Consider the following 14748-nt stretch of genomic DNA (forward strand, 5'->3'; position numbering starts at 1 on the left):
TTACCTGTCCACAAACAGCTGTGGTGTTTAGTAGGCCTGGCCTACAGGTCGGCAATATAATGTAACTTCTTAACCACGTTATTTGATGTTAACATTTTAGCCTACACGCTAGTAACATCACAAACATTAGCAAACATTTACAAAAATTGTCGGCGCTGAACCAGTAGGTCTATCTGGGCATAGGAGGCGATAATGAATGAAGAGTCTCCTGTCTAGCCCAGTTAACTACCATTAATTTCCCAATTAGACAGTAGTGATGTCAAGGGCATAACTTTGTTTTGGATATTGGGGGGTCAGGGTCAATGGGTTCCAGTGTCAAAAACCCCTCCAAGGGGGTTTGGGGCATGCCCTGTGAGATTTGTTGTTTTAAATAGCTGTTTCTGTAGAATTTGAAGGCAAAATACATCCAAAAATGTCCTGATAATTTGGTCAATATACCCCAAACACCATTTTTTTTATCATCATCCCAAAGTGCAATTTTAACCTTCCCAAAATAAAATATTTTTTTATATGCCAACATGGGTCTAGTCTAGGGTCATTCACAGTGATTTTAAAGGCTAATAACAGTACTACTGAAATAGATAAACGGGTCTGTCAACAAAGCCAGAAATTCACCTCTAAAAAGGCCAACATTGGAATAATATTCAAATCTATTTTGCATAAATGTACAGGTAACTGACAAAATAAAGGGAACACTTGAGTAAATGAGGTATACAAAGTATATTGAAAGCAGGTACTTCCACACAGGTGTGGTTCCTGAGTTAATGAAGCAATTAACATCCCATAATGCTTAGGGTTATGTACATGTAGGATATAAAAATGCCAGGTTGCCCATTATTTTGTCTACCATAGCAAAAGAAGAGAGCTCAGGGTTCTCAAAGGAGCTTAGGTGGTTTAAAGGGTGTGCGTGTGTCTCAGTCACCAGATATCAACCCAATTGAACACTTATGGGAGATTCTGGAGCAGTGCCTGAGACAACCACCATCGACAAAACACCAAATTATGGAATTTCTCATGGAAGAATAGTGTTGCAATTCCTCCAATAGAGTTCCGGACACTTGTAGAATCTATGTAAAGGCAAATTGAAGCTGTTCTGGCGGCTCGTTGTGGCCCAACGCCCTATTATGACACTATATTGGTGTTTCCTTCATTTTGTCAGTCAGGCCTACCTGTACATAAATAATTAGCCTACATTTCAAAGTGTAGCCTAGGATATATGTCCACGTTGATGCTGACATGAGGGAGGCACCAGAAAATGTAGCCAAACTTTTAATTACATAAATTTAGGCTAAACACCAGTCATGTTTGACAAATATAATGTAGGATTATATTCACATTAACGTCTAAAGGCTTGATTTTGTTGACATACCTGAGGAACAGTTCGTTCAGATCAAATGGTCACAAGAGTGGAGAGAAAGGCCAGCACACATCACCCACCTTGCAATCTGAGCAGAAGCAGTCAGCATTTTGAAACTATTTAAACATAAACTTAATTGTTTAAAACCTGGAGGTGTTATGCCATTTTATGAGGCATGTCTTAACTTGTTTTAAAATAGCCTATGCAAAATCAGACCATAGTTGAGGGAATTATTTTATAAACACTTCCTTTTGCCATTGAAACCAACATTTCTCTCATGTTCTGTTGGTTTTCAAATGAACTTTTTTTCATTGTCCAGCAGCCAAAGACACAATCCTAGTCATATTAGCAACCCATGCTAGTTGTTTTTTTATTTAACCCTTATTTTACCAGGTAAGTTGACTGAGAACACATTCTCATTTACAGCAACAACCTGGGGAATAGTTACAGGGTAGAGATGAATAAGCCAATTGGAAGCTGGGGATAATTAGGTGGCCATAATGGTATGAGGGCCAGATTGGGAATTTAGCCAGGACACCGGAGGTTAACACCTGTACTTTTTCAATAAATGCCATAGGAACTTTAGTGACCACAAAGAGTCAGGACACACGTTTAATGTCTCATCCGAAAGACGGCACCTTGCACAGGGCAATGTCCCCAGTCACTGCCCTGGGATATATATTTTTTGACCAGAGGAAAGAGTGCCTCCTACCGGCCCTCCAACAACACTTCCAGCAGCTTCTGATCTCCAGTCCAGGGACAGACCAGGACCAACCCAGCTTAGCTTCAAAGACAAGCCATCAGTGGGAGGCAAGCCAGCAGTGGGATGCAGGGTCGTATGTTGCATCTTTGGATCTCCCCTCTTTCTACATTTTGAACTGATATTTTCCTTTCTGTCACATGAAACCGCCTGCATGTGCAGTGCCCTTTTTAGAACAGCGTGTTCCCGCTAATTGCATTTTGGAACATTTGTACGAAGCCTATGGGCCTACTGCCACGTGCGCATTGCTGCGCAGCTAAAAGCATATTTGTCTGTGGGGGGGATACAATCATAAAATGAGGAACTGAGTCACTGCGGTGCGATGCCACATAAAGCCAGTAGCTTCCTGGCACTTTACAGTGGGGATTTTTTCTCTCTCCAATCAATCAAACTAATCGTGGTAGGATGTTAAAGGGGGGGTCAAATTGACCTGTTTCTAATATTGGGGGGTGGGGGGTCATGACCCCCATCCCCCCTGTAAGTTATGTGCCTTAATGATGTGCAGTTTGCGAACGGTGTGTTCTTTTTGAACAACTCTTTTTACCTACCTGAGAGTCATGATCTGTTTGTCAGAGTGACTCATTAATTTGAGTCATTCATTTGACTTGCAGTAATGATTTATACAGGAGGATTAATACATGCTCCTCCGGCTCAGCAGCTCCAACTGTCTATCATGTGCACGCAGAAAATTTGATCATGCATGCAGGCAGCATAGAGAAGAAAAGGGCATGTTTAGGACTGATAAATGATTGCATGGTGCAATAATGAATGCAATTAATTGATTATTGAATGTTATCGATGGACACAGCTTTGTAGAACCAAAACATACACAGCCTGCTTCTGCTTAACACTCAAACTGGAGAACTAATCATTTGGGGGGGCTAATGCAGTTCGCGAACGATATTGTGCTCATCTCCCTTGCGGCTGCCAAGCAATTGCATTCCTCTAAGAGTCGTTCACAATCTAGTCCAGTTGTGGCCGCAAGTAGACCTCATTTCAAAGGTATTCATAAATAATTATATTTTTAGGTCTCTCCAGAGATGCTTGATCAGGTTCAAGTCCGGGCTCTGGCTGGGCCACTCAAGGACATTCAGAGACTTGTTCCGATGCCACTCCTATATTGTCTTGGCTGTGTGCTTAGGGTCTTTGTCCTGTTGGAAGGTGAGCCTTTGACCCCATCTGAGGTCTTGAGTGCTCTGGAGCAGGTTTTCATCAAAGATCTCTTTGTGCTTTGCTCCGTTCATCTTTCCCTCTATCATGACTAGTCTCCCAATCCCTGCCACTGAAAAACATCCCCACAAATGATGTTGCCACCACTATGTTTCACTGTCGGGATGGTCCCAGGTTTCCTCCAGACGTGACGCTTGGCATTCAGGCCAAAGAGTTCAATCTTGGTTTTATCAGACCAGAGAATCTTGTTTCTCATGGTCTGAGAGTCCTTTACATGCCTTTTGGCAAACTCCAAGCGGGATGTCATGTACCTTTTACTGAGGAGTGTCTTCCGTCTGGCTACTCTACCATAAAGACCTGATTGGTGGAGTGCTGCAGAGATGGTTGTCCTTCTGGAAGGTTCTCCCATCTCCACAGTGGAACTCTGGAGCTCTGTCAGAGTGACCATCAGGTTCTTGGGCACCTCCCTGACCAAGGCCCTTGTCCCCCTATTGCTCAGTTTGGCCAGGCAGCCAGCTCTAGGAAGAGTCTTGGTGGTTCCAATCTTCTTCCATTTAAGAAATGATGGAGCCCACTGTGTTCTTAGGGACCTTCAATGTTGCAGAAACGTTTTGGTAAACATTCCCAGATCTGTTCCTTGACACAATCCTGTCTCGGAGCTCTACGAATAATTCCTTCGATTTCATGGCTTGGTTTTTGCTCTGACATGCACTGTCAACTGTGGGACCTTATGTAGACAGGTGTGTGCCTTTCCAATCAGGTTGTAAAAACATCTCAAGGATGATCAATGGAAACAGGATGCACCTCAGCTCAATTTCAAGTCTCATAGCAAAGGGTCTGAATACTTATGTAAATAAGGTATTTCTGTTTTTTATTTTTAATACATTTCTAAACATTTCTAAAAACCTGATTTTGCTTTGTCATTATGAGGTATTGTGTATAGATTGAAGTGGGAAAACAATACTTTCATACATTTTAGAATAAGGCTGTAACGTAACAAAATGTGGAAAAAGTCAAGGGGTATGAATACTTTCTGAATGCACATCCATTGAGAATTACACTAGTTCCTCAATGTACACTGAACATCAAATCAAATGTATTTATATAGCCCTTCTTACATCAGCTGATATCTCAAAGTGCTGTACAGAAACCCAGCCTAAAACCCCTAACAGCAAGCAATGCAGGTGTAGAAGCACGGTGGCTAGGAAAAACTCCCTAGAAAGGCCAAAACCTAGGAAGAAACCTAGAGAGGAACCAGGCTATGAGGGGTGGCCAGTCCTCTTCTGGCTGTGCCTAGATGTTCAAATGTTCATAAATGACAAGCATTGTCAAATAATAATAATCATAGTAGTTGTCGAGGGTGCAACAAGTCAGTAACACAAGAGTAAGTGTCAGTTGGCTTTTTCATAGCCAATCTTTAAGAGTATCTCTACCGCTCCTGCTGTCTCTAGAGAGTTGAAAACAGCAGGTCTGGGACAGGTAGCACAACCAGTGAATAGGTCAGGGTTCCAGCAGGTCAGGGACAACAGGTCTGGGACAGGTAGCACGTCCGGTGAACAGGTCCGGGTTCCATAGCTGCAGGCAGAACAGTTGGAACTGGAGCAGCAGCACGGCCAGGTGAACTGGGGACAGCAAGGAGTCATCAAGCCAGGTAGTCCTGAGGCATGGTCCTAGGGCTCAGGTCCTCCGAGAGAGAGAAAGAAAGAAAGAGAAAGAGAGAATTAGAGAGAGCATATTTAAATTCACACAGGACATCGGAAAAGACAAGAGAAATACTCCAGATGTGACAGACTGACCCTAGCCCCCCGACACATAAACTACTGCAGCATAAATACTGGAGGCTGAGACAGGAGGGGTCAGGAGACACTGTGGCCCCATCCGATGAAACCCCCGGACAGGGCCAAACAGGTAGGATATAACCCCACCCACTTTGCCAAAGCACAGCCTCCACACCACTGGAGGGCTTCTCCAACCACCAACATACCATCCCGGGACAAGGCCGAGTATAGCCCACAAAGATCTCCGCCACGGCACAGCCCAAGGGGGGCACCAACCCAGACAGGAAGACCACATCAGTGACTCAACCCACTCAAGTGGGTTGAGTCACAACATGCAAGAATTTCAAGGATTTTACTGAGTTACAGTTCATATAAGGAAATCAGTCAATTGAAACACATTCATTAGGCCCTAATCTATGGATTTCACATGACTGGGAATACAGATATGCATCTGTTGGTCACAAATACCTTAAAAAAAGTTAGTGGCATGAATCAGAAAAGCGGTCAGTATGTGGTGTGACCAACATTTGCCTCATGGAGCGAGACACATGTCCTTCGCATATAGTTGATCAGGCTGTTAGCTGTGGACTGTGGAATGTTGTCCCACTCCGCTTCAATGGCTGTACAAAGTTTCTGTATATTCGCAGGAACTGGAACACGCTCTTGTACATTTAAATCCAGAGCATCCCAAACATGCTCAATGGGTGACATGTCTGGTGAGTATGTAGGCCATGGAAGAACTGGGACATTTTCAGCTTCCAGGAGTTGTGTACAGATCCTTGCAACATGGGGCTGCGCATTATCATGCTGAAACGTGAGGTAATGGAGACGAATGAATGGCACAACAATGGGCCTCAGGATCTCGTCACGGTATCTCGGTGCATTCAAATTGCCATCGATAAATTGCAATTGTGTTCGTTGTCCGTAGCTTATGCCTGCCCATACTATAACTCCACCGCCATCATGGGGCACTCTGTTCACAACATTAACATCAGCAAACCGCTCAACCATACACGGTGTCTGCCATCTCCCGGTACAGTTGAAGCCGGGATTCATCTGTGAAGAGCACGCCTCCAGCATGCCAGTGGTCATCGAAGGAGAGCCTTTGCCCACTGAAGTCGGTTATGACACCAAACTGCATTCAGGTCAAGACCCTGGTGAGGACGACGAGGATGCAGATGAGTTTCCCTAAGACAATTTCTGACAGTTTGTGTAGAAGTTATTCGGTTGTGCAAACCCACAGATTCTTCGGCTGTCCGGGTGGCTGGTCTCAGACAATCCTGCAGGTGAAGAAGCTGGATGTGGAAGTCCTGGGCTGGCGTGGTTACACGTGGCCTGCGTTTGTGAGGCCATTGTGGTTGTGAGGCCAAATTCTCTAGAACGACGTTGGAGGCGGCTTATGGTAGAAAAAAGAACATTCTATTCTCTGGCAACAGCTCTGGTGGACATTCCTGCAGTCAGCATGCCAATTGGACACACCCTCAAAACTTGAGACATCTGTGGCATTGTGTTGTGTGACAAAACTGCACATTTTAGAGGGGCCTTTTATTGTCTCCTTTGACAAGATAATCCATTCACCTGACAGGTGTGGCATATCAAGAAGCTGATTAAACAGCATGATCATTACACAGGTGCTTGACACGTTGACAAGGTCATAAATAATGATTTTTATTGAAATAACAATTGTGTCCTTGAAACTTTGCGTTAGTCAAAGATCCCTCCATTTGCAGCAATTACAGCCATGCAGACCTTTGGCATTCTAGTTGTCAATTTGTTGAGGTAATCTGAAGAGATTTCAGCCTATACTTCCTGAAGCACCTCCCACAATTTGGATTGGCTTGATGGGCACTTCTTAAGTACCATACGGTCAAGCTTCTCCCATAACAGCTCAATAGGGTTGAGATCCGGTGACTGTGCTGGCCACTCCATTATAGACAGAATACCAGCTGATTGCTTCTTCACTAAATAGCTCTTGCATAGTTTGGAGTTGTGCTTTGGGTCATTGTCTTGTTGTAGGAGGAAATTGGCTCCAATTAAGAGTCGTCCACAGGGTATGGCATGGCATTGCAAAATGGAGTGATAGCCTTCCTTCTTCAAGATCCCTTTTACCCTGTACAAATCTCCCACTTTACCATCACTAAAGCACCCCCAGACCATCACATTGCCTCCACCATGCTTGACAGATGGCGTCAAGCACTCCTCCAGCATCTTTTCATTTTTTCTGCGTTTCATGAATGTTCTTCTTTGTCATTCAAACATCTCAAAATTAGATATGTCTGTCAATAACACGTTTTACCAATCTTCCTCTGTCCAGTGTTTGTGTCCTTTTGCCCATCTTAAACTTTTCTTTTCATTGGCCAGTCTGATATATGTTTTTTTCTTTGCATAGAAGGCCAGCATCCCGGAGTCGGCTCTTCACTGTTGACGTTGAAACTGGTGTTTTGTGAGTACTATTTAATGAAGCTGCCAGTTGAGGACTTGTGAGGCGTCTGTTTCTCAAAGTTGATACTCTAATGCACGTGTCCTCTCGCTCAGTTGTGCACCGGGGCCTCCCACTCCTCTTTTTATTCTGGTTAGAGCCAGTTTGCGCTGATCTGTGAAGGGAGTAGTACACAGCGTTGTACGAGATCTTCAGTTTCTTGGCAATTTCTCGCATGGAATAGCCTTCATTTCTCAGAACAAGAATAGACTGACGAGATTCAAAAGAAAGTTATTTGTTTCTAGCCATTTTGAGCCTGAAATCGAACCCACAAATGCTGATGCTCCAGATACTCAACGAGTCTAAAGACAAACAGTTTTCAGCTGTGCTAACGTAATTGCAAAAGGGTTTTCTAATGATCAATTAGCTCTTTAAAATGATAAACTTGGATTAGCTAACACCACGTGCCATTGGAACACAGGAGTGATGGTTGCTGATAATGGGCCTCTGTACGCCTATGTAGATATTCCATTAAAATTCAGCCGTTTCCACCTACAATAGTCATTTACAACATTAACAATGTCTACACTATTTCTGATCAATTTGACGATATTTTAATGGACAAAAAAATTGCTTTTCTTTCAAAAACAAGGACATTTCTAAGTGACCCCAAACGTTTGAACGGTAGTGTATATACACTGCTCCAAAAAATAAAGGGAACACTAAAATAACATCTGAATGAATGAAATAATCTTATTAAATACTTTTTTCTTTACATAGTTGAATGAGCTGACAACAAAATCACACAAAAATAATTAATGGAAATCCAATTTATCAACCCATGGAGGTCTGGATTTGGAGTCACACTCAAAATTAAAGTGGAAAACCACACTACAGGCTGATCCAACTTTGATGTAATGTCCTTAAAACAAGTCAAAATGAGGCTCAGTAGTGTGTGTGGCCTCCACATGCCTGTATGACCTCCCTACAACGCCTGGGCATGCTCCTGATGAGGTGGCGGATGGTCTCCTGAGGGATCTCCTCTCAGACCTTGACTAAAGCATCCGCCAACTCCTGGACAGTATGTGGTGCAACGTGGCGTTGGTGGATGGAGCGAGACATGATGTCCCAGATGTGCTCAATTGGATTCAGGTCTGGGGAACGGGCGGGCCAGTCCATAGCATCAATGCCTCCCTCTTGCAGAAACTGCTGACACACTCCAGCCACCTGAAGTCTAGCATTGTCTTGCATTAGGAGGAACCCAGAGCCAACCGCACCAACATATGGTCTCACAAGGGGTCTGAGGATCTCATCTCGGTACCTAATGACAGTCAGGCTACCTCTGGCGAGCACATGGAGGGCTGTGCGGCCCCCCAAAGAAATGCCACCCCACACCATGACTGACCCACCGCCAAACCGGTCATGCTGGAGGATGTTGCAGGCAGCAGAACGTTCTCCACGGCGTCTCCAGACTCTGTCACGTCTGTCACATGTGCTCAGTGTGAACCTGCTTTCATCTGTGAAGAGCACAGGGCGCCAGTGGCGAATTTGCCAATCTTGATGTTCTCTGGCAAATGCCAAACGTCCTGCACGGTGTTGGGCTGTAAGCACAACCCCCACCTGTGGACTTCGGGCCCTCATACCACCCTCATGGAGTCTGTTTCTGACCGTTTGAGCAGACACATGCACATTTGTGGCCTGCTGGAGGTCATTTTGCAGGGCTCTGGCAGTGCTTCTCCTGCTCCTCCTTGCACAAAGGCGGAGTAGCGGTCCTGCTGCTGGGTTGTTGCCCTCCTACGGCCTCCTCCACATCTCCTGATGTACTGGCCTGTCTCCTGGTAGCACCTCCATGCTCTGGACACTACGCTGACAAACACAGCAAACCTTCTTGCCACAGCTCGCATTGATGTGCCATCCTGGATGAGCTGCACTACCTGAGCCACTTGTGTGGGTTGTAGACTCCGTCTCATGCTACCACTAGCATTCAAAAGTGACCAAAACATCAGCCAGGAAGCATAGGAACTGAGAAGTGGTCTGTGGTCCCCCCCTGCAGAACCACTCCTTTATTGGGGGTGTCTTGCTAATTGCCTATAATTTCCACCTGTTGTCTATTCCATTTGCACAACAGCATGTGACATTTATTGTCAATCAGTGTTGCTTCCAAGTGGACAGTTTGATTTCACAGAAGTGTGATTGACTTGGAGTTACATTGTGTTGTTTAAGTGTTCCCTTTATTTTTTTGAGCAGTATATTTGCACACTCTTGGCATTCTCTCAACCAACTTCATGAGGTTGTCACCTGTAATGCTTTTCCAACAGTCTTGAAGGAGTTCCCACAAATCTCAAATTTGGACTCATCCAACCAAAGGACAGATTTCCACTGGTCTAATGTCCATTGTTTGTGTTTCTTGGACAAAGCAAGTCTCTTCTTCTTATTGGTGTCCTTTAGTAGTGGTTTCTTTGCAGCAATTCGACCATGAAAGCCTGATTCATGCAGTCTCCTATGAAGAGTTGATGTTGAGATGTGTCTGTTACTTGAACTTTGAGGTGCAAATAATTGCAGATTTCTGAGGTTGGTAACTCTAATGAACTTATGCTCTGCAGCAGAGGTAACTCTGTGTTTTCCTTTCCTGTGGCGGTCCTCATGAGAGTCAGTTTCATCATAGTACTGGATGGTTTTTGCGACTGCACTCTTGAAAGTTCTAGACATTATTTGGATTGCCTGACCTTCATGTCTTAAAGTAATGATGGACTGTCGTTTCTCTTTGCTTATTTGAGCTGTTCTTGCCATAATATGGACTTGGTCTTTTACCAACTAGGGCTATCTTCTGTATACCACCCCTATCTTGTCACAGCACAACTGATTGCTCAAATGCATTAAGAAGTAAAGAAATTCCACAAATTAACTTTTAACAAGGCACACCTGCTAATTGAAATGCATTCCAGGTGACTACCTCATGAAGCTGGTTGAGAGTGTACAAAGCTGTCATCAAGGCAAAGGGTGGCTACTTTGAAGAATCTCAAAGATAAAATATATTTAGATTTGTTTCACACTTTCTTTGTTACTACATGATTCCATGTTTTTATTTCATAGTTTTCATTTCTTCATTTCATTCTTCATTTCTTGAAAGAGTAGGTGTGTGCAAACCTTTGACTGGTACTGTAGATGGTTAAAGGTCACATTTCTGGACTGCAACTTTGTAAGATTGTGCAAAATCTTTATTCTCCCTACCTTATACTCCAATGCATTCAACATTGTGCATGTCCACCATGGTATTGGGCAGCTGCTGACTCATCTGGTTTAGAAATCAAACTGGTCATTTTATCGCAGAGCACATTGTATACAGTTTGCCCAGCTGTTTTTAAAGACTTTATTGCAAGGTATATGGATAGGATATGCCGTGTTGGATAATATGCATATGCAGCTGTAACGTTAAGTTTTTAAACCTCAATTTTAGCATACATGACACACCACACATCTTTCCATTTACAGTACATGCTTTTAATTGGGTTTCTATGCAAATGATATGATTGAATGTTTATTTAAGCCTGCAGCTAGTTAATTGAAATTAGACATATAACCATGCCAACACATGATTAAAATATGTAATTCACAGACAGAGTGCTAGCTAATGAAACACTAGCTTCTTGATCAGGAAAATTGACATTTACAGTAGCTGGACTAGTCAAACTGTAACATTGGCTAGTGTTCAAAAAATTGGCTAAGTGGTCAATGGAGTTAACCCTTCATATGATCAAGACAATGTTCATTGCAAGCTGTATTTTTCAAGTGCACTCAAACAGATATTTATGTTACTTCAGTCATTACACACAGGCAGCAGCTCGAGTTTTCATGTGAGGCTGTGTTTCAATGACTGTAAATCTGTGTTTACATCTTAGATAGAAGCCGGCCATTGGTTGCCTTCATCACGAGGCGTATGTACGGGAGTTCTGATTGGTTCCAAGTTTAGCACTTCGGCAAATTTGCCTGAGAAACTTCGTTGAAATATACTTTTATGAGAAAATGTGCAAGAATTGCCAATACATTTTATAGTCAAAAAAAATCTGATCCTCCCTAGACGGGAATCGTTTTTTGGTTTCGACCCACCACCTAGAAGTCATAATTATGAGATAGTAGGTCACAGTGTAAACTGTGTTTGTCTACAATTACATTGTTTACGAACAAGGGAGTTAAACAAGCTGAATCGAACAATCTGATGTCAACCAGATCATCAAAAACAATATCACCACAAACAATCTCTCTCGAGCACGCATGCTCACACACACACACACACACACAATGTGTGATTGACTATAGGATATACACCTCATACCGTCATGACCTACTGACTTACAATCTCATAATAAAGACATACTATCTCATAATTATGACTCACATATCTCATAATAATGACTTCCTATCTCATGACTACGACTTACTATCTCATAATTATGACTTACTATCTCATAATTATGACTTACTATCTCATAATTATGACTTACTATCTCATAATAATGATTTACTATCTCACAATTATGACTTAATATCTCATAACTAAAAGTTTTTTTTGGGGGGGGGACCTTTCACCTCGCAAACACCTTACTACTCTTCTGCCACCAAATCAGTTGAGGTTGAATTGAAATATGCAACTAAATATGTCTAGGCTACATTGTCTTTGTTTACTAGGCCTACATGAGTAATGTAATGTGCATTATTGCAGTGCAAGAAAATATAGGGTTGGGTTATGTAGGTTGGCTGTGAAAACCTCTGTAGGCCTATGAGTAGGCCTAGTCTAAGGTTAATTTATTGTGAGGCTTTAGTCCCTTCCATATCCATAGCACAAATTGAGGAAGTGGCAGAAACCAAACTACTAGGAGTGTAGCTAGACAACTGCTTATCATGGTCAGCTCAAATAACTCATCTATGTAAATATATATACATATTTAAACTGCATGTATGATCAGAAGGATAGCTAAATATTTACCGGGAAAGATTTTTAATTGGGAGTCGGGTGAACTGTTGTTCTGTGGTCACGTTAAATTAGGAGGCTGGAGATTGCACAGAACAAAGCAGCAAGGATTGTTTTAAGGTGGAGATATGGTTCTTCTGTTGTAGTCATGCTCTTGGTCGGTCATCAATCAAGATAATAAAAAAAACATGTTTATTTTATTTCACAATGCACACCATTTAAAATGGTCAAACTCTATTCACAACAGTATTTAGTTGGTTAGAGACAGACATTCTGTAAATACTAGGAATAGATTTTCCACCATCTATGTGTTATCCAGACAGAAAAGAGAAATGGGCAAAACAACATTTCAATTTAGAGCGGTAAAGAAATTTAATAATTTATCTGAGCAAACCAGAAACCTTTCAATATATAAATTCAAACAATACTTTAAAACCATTTAACTATAATAAATTGGAAGGTTGTGCGGGGCTATGGTAGATGAAGGAATCAATCTATCTTTTCAGACCGACATATTGACTATCTGGTCAATATGTCAGTGTATTATGTCTGTTTGTAACAGTGAAAATGTGATCGGATTATAAATTGCATTTTAATGTTTAAGGACTCTTGAAAGATTAGTCCAAATGAGGACTAAAAGAGATCCTAATAAAATCAAGCACTGGCAGTTTCCAGAAAGCAGAGGGTGGATGTTCTCCTCAGGGGCGAAAATCTGATATCAACTTTTGAGGGGACAATTACATGAAATTTTCTCAAGAGCAATTCCTGAGGGGGACACCAAAAGTAGTGCTGTAACACATAGCCTACATTGTAATATGGTAAATATATATTGAGGAACCAAAGAAATAAGGTGTTTGTCGTACTCCTAACTACCGGTACCCAAAACTACACAACTAATCACAACAGCAATACCATTGCCTTTAACAAATCTTAGTTCAGTCACCAGTTTAAGTTGAGAGTGGGGGTATCCATGGCATTTTCCAATTATGTTCCTATTTTACAAGTAAAAAAAATGGAGAACCTTTCATAATGTTGCCAAACAAAGACTCAACAAACTTACCTGAGACTCCCTGTCTCTGCCAGTCTGTCCCTGCATATCTGTCCCCAACTCTGCTGTCTGTGTGCCATCTGTTGCCTCCTCTGCCTAATGACATCATTGTGAAACATTTCCATTAGAATTTCATTTCTTTCTTATGAACATTTTATCAACTAGTCTTTGAGATATTAGGCTACTAGGGTTCTTACTATGCGTTTTGGTGTATTGAAAAATACTCTGATGTCCGTCTTTTATTTTTCTGCCATTTTTCTACCTGGCTGGCTGGCTGGCTACACACACACATAGTGTGTAGGTTATTTACAGTAGGAGATGGGCTTCTATCATCTTCTATCATTCTATTTGGGCTTCGATCTAAAAGGTAGCTAGCAAATGTGAAACGGATTAAAATGACAAGAGTTGACAGCTGTATGAGTTCACCATTTACACAACATATGCTGCAACCTTTTGTAATTTTAATAGTTTGTTTCATATTGGCTGGCTTCCAACAATAGCTGAATTTGCAAAGCTAGCGAGCACCAATTCAGTTTCAGTGGTGTTTGCTATAATCTTTGCTACCCGGGTTAAATAAAGGTGAAATAAAATAAATAAATAAAAGTTCCCTTGCGACAATTTAGCTTTTGCAACGAGACCATTAAATATATTGAAGACAATGGTAGAAGAGAGTGTAGTTCTGTTCAGTTTGGACTTCAGTTTATTGCTAACCTTATCACAGGGACTTTGAAGCACTAACTTACATCATCTGCATGCTGATCTTGGAATAAATTGACGGTAGCAAAGATTCCATCTTTGACGACGCCACATAAATGGAATAGGTACTAGCTAGCTTAATAGTTAATATTTGCACGCTAGCTCTGCATATTCAGCTAGTGTGTGTGCGCGATTGACTAGATTAACCTCACGTCAGTTACGTTCATTGAGTGCCTTTCAGACAGTAGATACGACCCCTCTGTTACCTTGCCAACTAAGGAAGTGGCAGTGGATCAAACCATTGTGAGGCAAAGGGTGGGGGGGTCGCAATCTTTTGAAACTTAAAAACGCGCTATTAAGTGTCTATAATCAGCACAATTGCTTTCATTGCGTATTATTAATATTATTTACATTACATAGTTATGTTTCAGTGATATATTGGGGGGGACAAATCATATTTTTCCCAGGATGGGGGGGTCGTGTGTCCCCCGTCCCCCCCGGGATTTCCGCCCCTGGTTCTCATAAGCATCATGATGTTAATGAATGCTGCT

This window comes from Salmo trutta, chromosome 24 (assembly GCF_901001165.1).
Source record: "Salmo trutta chromosome 24, fSalTru1.1, whole genome shotgun sequence".
Classification (NCBI taxonomy): domain Eukaryota; kingdom Metazoa; phylum Chordata; class Actinopteri; order Salmoniformes; family Salmonidae; genus Salmo; species Salmo trutta.